This window comes from Antennarius striatus, chromosome 20, assembly GCF_040054535.1.
Source record: "Antennarius striatus isolate MH-2024 chromosome 20, ASM4005453v1, whole genome shotgun sequence".
NCBI classification, from domain to species: Eukaryota; Metazoa; Chordata; class Actinopteri; order Lophiiformes; family Antennariidae; genus Antennarius; species Antennarius striatus.
Window position 1 is genome coordinate 8394473 of NC_090795.1, and position 6477 is coordinate 8400949.

Below are 6477 nucleotides of genomic sequence, written 5' to 3' on the forward strand. Positions count from 1 at the left end.
ATGTGATCTGTAATGACAGCAAATCAGGACCACTCATTTGAAACTCACTGAAAGTGCTTTTTTTTTTTTTTTGTTTTGTTTTTTTGTTACTGACAGGCTAAGATTGTGTCTGACAGCATTGCAGAAATAAAACCTTTAATTTTTAAAAAAAATGTACAACTTTGTTTATTTTTTGGGTTTCCATATTGAGATCCAGGCTGGAATTTCTTGATTCCTGAGACATAATAGTCATGAGAAATACTACCATATTCCAAGAAAGCAGGCAATGCAAACCTCTTATATTAAAACATGTATATCATCAGGAGAAATCCTGCAAACCTTTGCAAACATGAACCACATGCACCTGCAATGCACCAAATAGAGGTGAAATGAATTGAATACAGTTGAAGCTCTCGAAATGGAATGGAATTTGCCTTTTCAAATCCATTTCCATTTCTAGTTAGATGCTTTAAAACATGAGCCAGTTGACATTTGTCAAGTTATTATTACTGAATAAAAATGGTCTTATCCAGACTAAAACATGTCACCAAACACATCTAATCATCCGGTCTTTTTCTATCTGCAAATATTGTTAAGTACTTAAGGATGCATTACACCAGGTGCCCTTTGTGTATTCTGCAAGGAAGGATTTAGTAACGAAGATTGATAATGATGTGTGTCAGCGTCTATCTGTGTGTTTTCCTCCTCTGTCTCTTCCTTCCTATCAATATTTTTTGTCTTTGTATTTCTTTCCTCCTCCGTGCCCTCCTCCTTTTCTATCAATCTTGTTTGAATTCTTCCAGTGTTCCTGCTGTGGTATTGTGGCACCTCGTTCACATTACCTGGTGTCACAATCTTGAGTTCCCTTCCCTTTGTTAATCGGCAGTAAATAACACAGCTGTCTGGGGAGTCTGCATGCCGTGGGGACATATTTTTGCTACAGCAAAAAAAATAAATAAATAAAAATAAAGATGAAATAAAAACAACAACAAATGATAAAAGGTTATGTGTCTCACACTTCACACTGTGCACAATGATAAAAGGTGCTCAGACATCCCAGTGACAGGTCAAAGCATTGCAAACAGCTAATTGGTACTGCTTCACAATCTCATAGCAGTATCAGTAACATTTGAAATGTTCACACTGTGATTTTGCATATTTATTCTCCTGGGTCTAACATGGGACCTGGTTTCTGTTACTTTTAGTAAAGCAATCACTGCTTTTTTGCACCTGCCTTAAAACAACAAAAAAGATAGATCTAATGTGTTCGTTTCCAAGTAATTTTGTCATGCCTGATCACTTCTCAGTACAGAAGTTATTCATCTGTTTTGTCTAAAACCTACAGTATTTTTCTGTTATGTCATTACTATTTGCAAAGCTGTGTGTCTGATTTGATGAGATATTTATATTTGTTGTCTTTATTCTGAATAAAAAAACAGGGCCATTTACAAACTAACAGACACACGGCCATTACGGAGACAGATTAATAACCAGAAAGAAAAATTCATTGGCTGAGGTTCAAATGATCTCTCTAATGATTCATGAAAATGGCCAGATCATTCAGTGTTGTCTGCTGAGGAACACTGAGAAAGACATAATTTACAGATGCTCCATCACAGTAGAGACAATCTTTTAGTAGAATAACATGGAAATACAGATTCTGTCAATAGTGTATATTGCAGAAAAATATGGTTACATAAAGAAAAGCTGCTCACATTAAAATTAACAAAACTGGTAAGCAAATTCTCATAAATCAAACAATCATAAAGTGGTAATCGCCATACAAATATTTTCCGTCAAGGAAACCCTGCCATGACTTACCAGCGTAATCTATGTCTTTGGGAGAGTGTGTGTTTTTTTTTTTGCAGCGTCTGAGAGTAGTCAGAGCCGTTTCAGCTGATTAAATATGTGAATATTTAAAAATGGAAATTCTCAGCACAGCTGCAGATAGTCGGCAGGTCTGTTCCTGAGGGACACGCCAAGCTGTTCCTCCGGCATTCAGCACCACGCACTGTGCAGCATGAGGAGACTCCAGCGCCATTGGAGGTGAATCCATGTCATTTGTAGGATCTGATATTTCCTTTTAAATACAGAGCACTCAGCACGTTCCCTGCACCAAAAAGACGATCCCTGAGGGCGGAGGAGTGTCTGGCTTTCAATTAACTCTGCCCTCCCTCTTCTGGCTCTACCATTTGACTCTGATTGTGGCGATCGTGGTGAAGAAGCCTTGGCCAGCTCAGCTATGATAATGTTTGGAGAGAGGCAAACTGGATCGACAGTTAGTCTACATTCAGACATGCAGTTCACGATCAGATCTGTTTGAGTGGGATGCAGGAAATCAATTGGTAAAGCAAAGCAAGCGGGTACACTGTATTAACACTAGTGGTCAATGACAAAATGAGGCATCATACCAAGGCTACCTTTGCTGTCTCTTATTACTACTAGTAGAAAAGATGGGGACCTGGCCCAGAGCATTTTATCTCCAATAAAAAGAAACAGACAGATGTCATGTACATTACAGCAAACCTGGTCTGGTTTAGGACATCATAGCTGTTTTCATTGTCAGAGCATTCATTTACTACTCCACACTTGCTCCCATGTGTTCTGTGTGTACGCTAGTCATGGTACACACAAACAAGTCGGATACACAAAGAGGGCAATAAATCTTTAGAGAAAAACTAATGAATCAGTGCAAACATTATTAAATCTGATATTTTTTTGTTTTTTTTAAATTATATTGGATTTTATTGAATGTCTGTTAACTTCCGTCACGAAGATTCTTACTTTACATTTTGTCCTATTTTATTTATTTATTTATTTTTAATTTTACATACAATTTTATGCATGCAATATCTTACTTCCTGTTTTTTCTTCCCTTCTGTGGCTGACATATCAGCACCTTTAATGGGTTCATCAAATTTATTAAATATTAACCTTCATGCTGCTGTAATTCATGCTCCTCCACATGCATTATGTGGAGGGGGAATTGATAAAATTGTCACCAAGTTTATCAATTCACTAGTTTCACTTTCAGTTGATTCATAAGCCACCACCACCACCACCACCATCAACACAATATCTTGCTCACACATACAAAACATCATCCATCGCTAAGAATCTAACTGCTGGAACTTCTGTTGATTTATTGTTTTCACTTGTCTCCTCTGATTGGAACTTTGTTTTATGTCTCTATACCAGATTAAAGGGGCATCATGAAGTAAATAACGTAAGGCATTAGCACACACAAGCTTGATCATTCATCATATACTGTAACAAAATGGTTGTCTTGAAAAAAGTCATATTTTTGTTGTTATGACTTAGTTTAAGCAGTAACATCTGCATGAACTAAAATTACAGTGAAAATATTGCATATCTGGCATTGTAACACTTTGTAAGTTAATTATAGGCCTTTTTCATTTGCTTCCAGTCTGAATGTCAAAATAAGGTAATCTCATTGGCTGTGGTCTACAGCTTCACATTCAACAGGCAGACGTGAAAGTGGTTTCAGTCTTCACATCCAGCTCTCTGCAAGACAGCTAATAAGCTCAGTACCTAAAATGGTGCACTATTGCTTTAAATCACTGGCGAAAATAATCACCCCCTTTTGCATCATGGTGGCCTGATACCCCATGTTGCTTTCTCAGTAAAACTCATTTGCATATTGAGTACTAATATTTCGTCTTGTTAGTGAACCTCCTTCCTGTGATATACACTGGAGCCATGTTTTGGAGTGCTCAGCTTTCCTTCTGCTTGCACGCGCTCCCCTGTTGAGCCCATCTGCAAGCTGACACCCCTCCCGAACTCATCGGCCCTTCATCAGACACGGCTCTAAATCAACCCCTCACTTTCTCATTGAGTGTTTCTGAGAGCTCTGCCAACCAATGCTCTGCTTTGCACTTTAACCACTCACATCAGGGCTGCTATATCCACAAGCAGGCAGAAGACAAGAGAGAGGAAAGAGGTCAGTGGGTCTCCGCAAACACAAAGATCCGCTTGAGGAGCACTGCCTAGTTTACACTGCACTCAATTACTTGTATTTGATTATTGGCTTCTCTGACAACTGGTTTACAGAAGTGTTGTTGCAGTGTGTTAAGATACCATGGTCTTCTGTAACTCGTCCATTCACATTTCACTTCTGTTACCCTTCCTACTGTGAATATTATTCCATAGGCTGGGTTTTTCATTTCCCCCCCTTCTTCCATGTATTTGTGCATCATTATTAGCATGTAAGCACCATCCATTTTCCCCCTCTTGAGGTTGACTTCTTTTCATCTGCTTCTTTCGGCATCTTTCTATTTTTTCCCTCCCTCGCCACCTCTAATATCTGGCACATAATCTGGAATGCACCCAAGAAGCTAGTTCTAAACATGAAGAAAATACATCAGAGACATACGGTAAGTGGCCTCTGAAAGATTTCCTGGACTGAACCGTATAAATTTCTTTGTCAGTGAATAGCAAGGTGATGCAGTGTAGTACACTGTATAGAAGGTTTAGAAAGTAATTCTTCTACCTTAGTTATCGCTGAGGTGGAAGAGCACTGAATGCACTGAAAAAGCTTTTAGTATACTGTAAGTGTGTTAATCAAAAAGCTACATAGCATTTCTTGAGTGAGCTGAGCATTGTCATTACCTGTCACTGTCACTGTCACATACTGACGTCACAGCTGGTTTCAGGTATTAACCCAGGAGGTCGACTGTTTTGTGGTCGTCCATCTACGAATGAATGGCAAAAAGGGCATAGAACATTTGGATGAGAAATTTTAATTGTAAAAGACTATGGTATTATTCATTGTTAAAGCCCTTAATGCTGCACCAGCTGGCAGCAATGAATAGTCAGTAAATCCTTGCCCGATTTTGTGACTTAAATAAAATTCCAATTACACAATGGGCTGCTTTTTTAAAAAAAAAAAATCAGTTTAGAGGTGACATTTCAAGGAGACATGTCTTTTTTAATTATACAATAGTTCAAAGCTACCTCTCAATTAATTTTAGACAACTAAACATGTAAATTATACAACATTTAATTGTTAAAAAGAAATGAACTGAAAAACAACACTTGTATTAGCATATTAAATACATTTAAAATAATGAATGAAAGGCAACCTTAGTAAGGTGTAAATATATAATTTAAAATGGAACTACAAAACACATTCACAAGGTTTCTTTGAACTTCATTCTATTCTATAATATTTAAGGAGTAAGCAACGTGCATCTTTCTTATAAATTATAATTGGTTCAACAGTTACACACTAGCTCAAAACGTAGGGAGAACCTGCCAGGTCCTCAGCATATTTATATACCAAGTGAAAATGTATTTCTGCAGCATTAGATGACAGTTAGTGGCTCATGCTTTATTAAAATCATACAAAAATGCTGTTTCAAATATATTTATATATATATATATATATATATATATATATATATATATATATATATATATATATATATATGTGTGTGTGTGTGTGTGTGTGTGTGTGTGTGTGTGTGTGTGTGTGTGTGTGTGTGTGTGTGTGTGTGTGTGTATTACAGATCATGCATTTTGCAAGTGCTTTGTTTATGTATTATTTATCCAACAGACTATGGCATATTTATTTGAGTGATTTCTGTGTTTTTTTTAGCCCATCTGTGCTGTAAGGACATTAATAACCTGATGTGAACATAGTGTGGAGTATGTGTAATTAGCCTTAAAATACTGAACTCCCCTCCTGATGGGGGTGAAATATTGTAATAGATTATAACTGTATTAGAAAGTGGCGTTGAAATGAACCACGTCACTCATATGACAGATCATGCACCCATAGACTTCCACCCATTCCCCCCCTTTTTCACGCATTCTCCACTCTGTGTGTCTCTGTGTATGTCACTTTCTTTTCTCCACCCCAAAACCCCTTCTTCCTCTTCCTCCCTCTTTTCTTGTCACCTGCCGTCACCGCCTACACAGCAGTCGTCTGTACATAGCAGCACCAAGATAACACTTGGCCAGGACAGTCAGACACCTCATTTACCAGCTCATTCTCCTGCTATTCTCCGTAGAGTCAAAGCAATCCTGCATCAGGCTGTTGAGGACAGGGCACTTGATCAGTTTGCTCAAAATGGGATATGGAATCCGCTTCAAATCCATCACGCTTTAGGAGAAAAAAAATGTGTCATCTTTTAAAGAAATTCACGTAACATTCAATTGTATGCATTAAAATATTAAAATATGATTTAATATTGTTTGAAGTCCTCCACAAACATATATTCACATTCAAAGTGATTTACAAGATCATTACACCAATACTTCTATGAAATGTTTGAAATGTTCTAAGAAATGTTAATGCATCTCCTCAGAGAGATGTGAATGATGGAAAACCTGTGGAAAACAATAGACGTTGGAAAATCTTTTCTTTCAGACCCCCCTCCCTCCCAATATTCAGTTGATATTCAAAAAAGACAGTTATTAGCACAAAGTCTTCACAAAAGGTGTTAATGCTGCATCCTATCAGTATGCTAATCATTC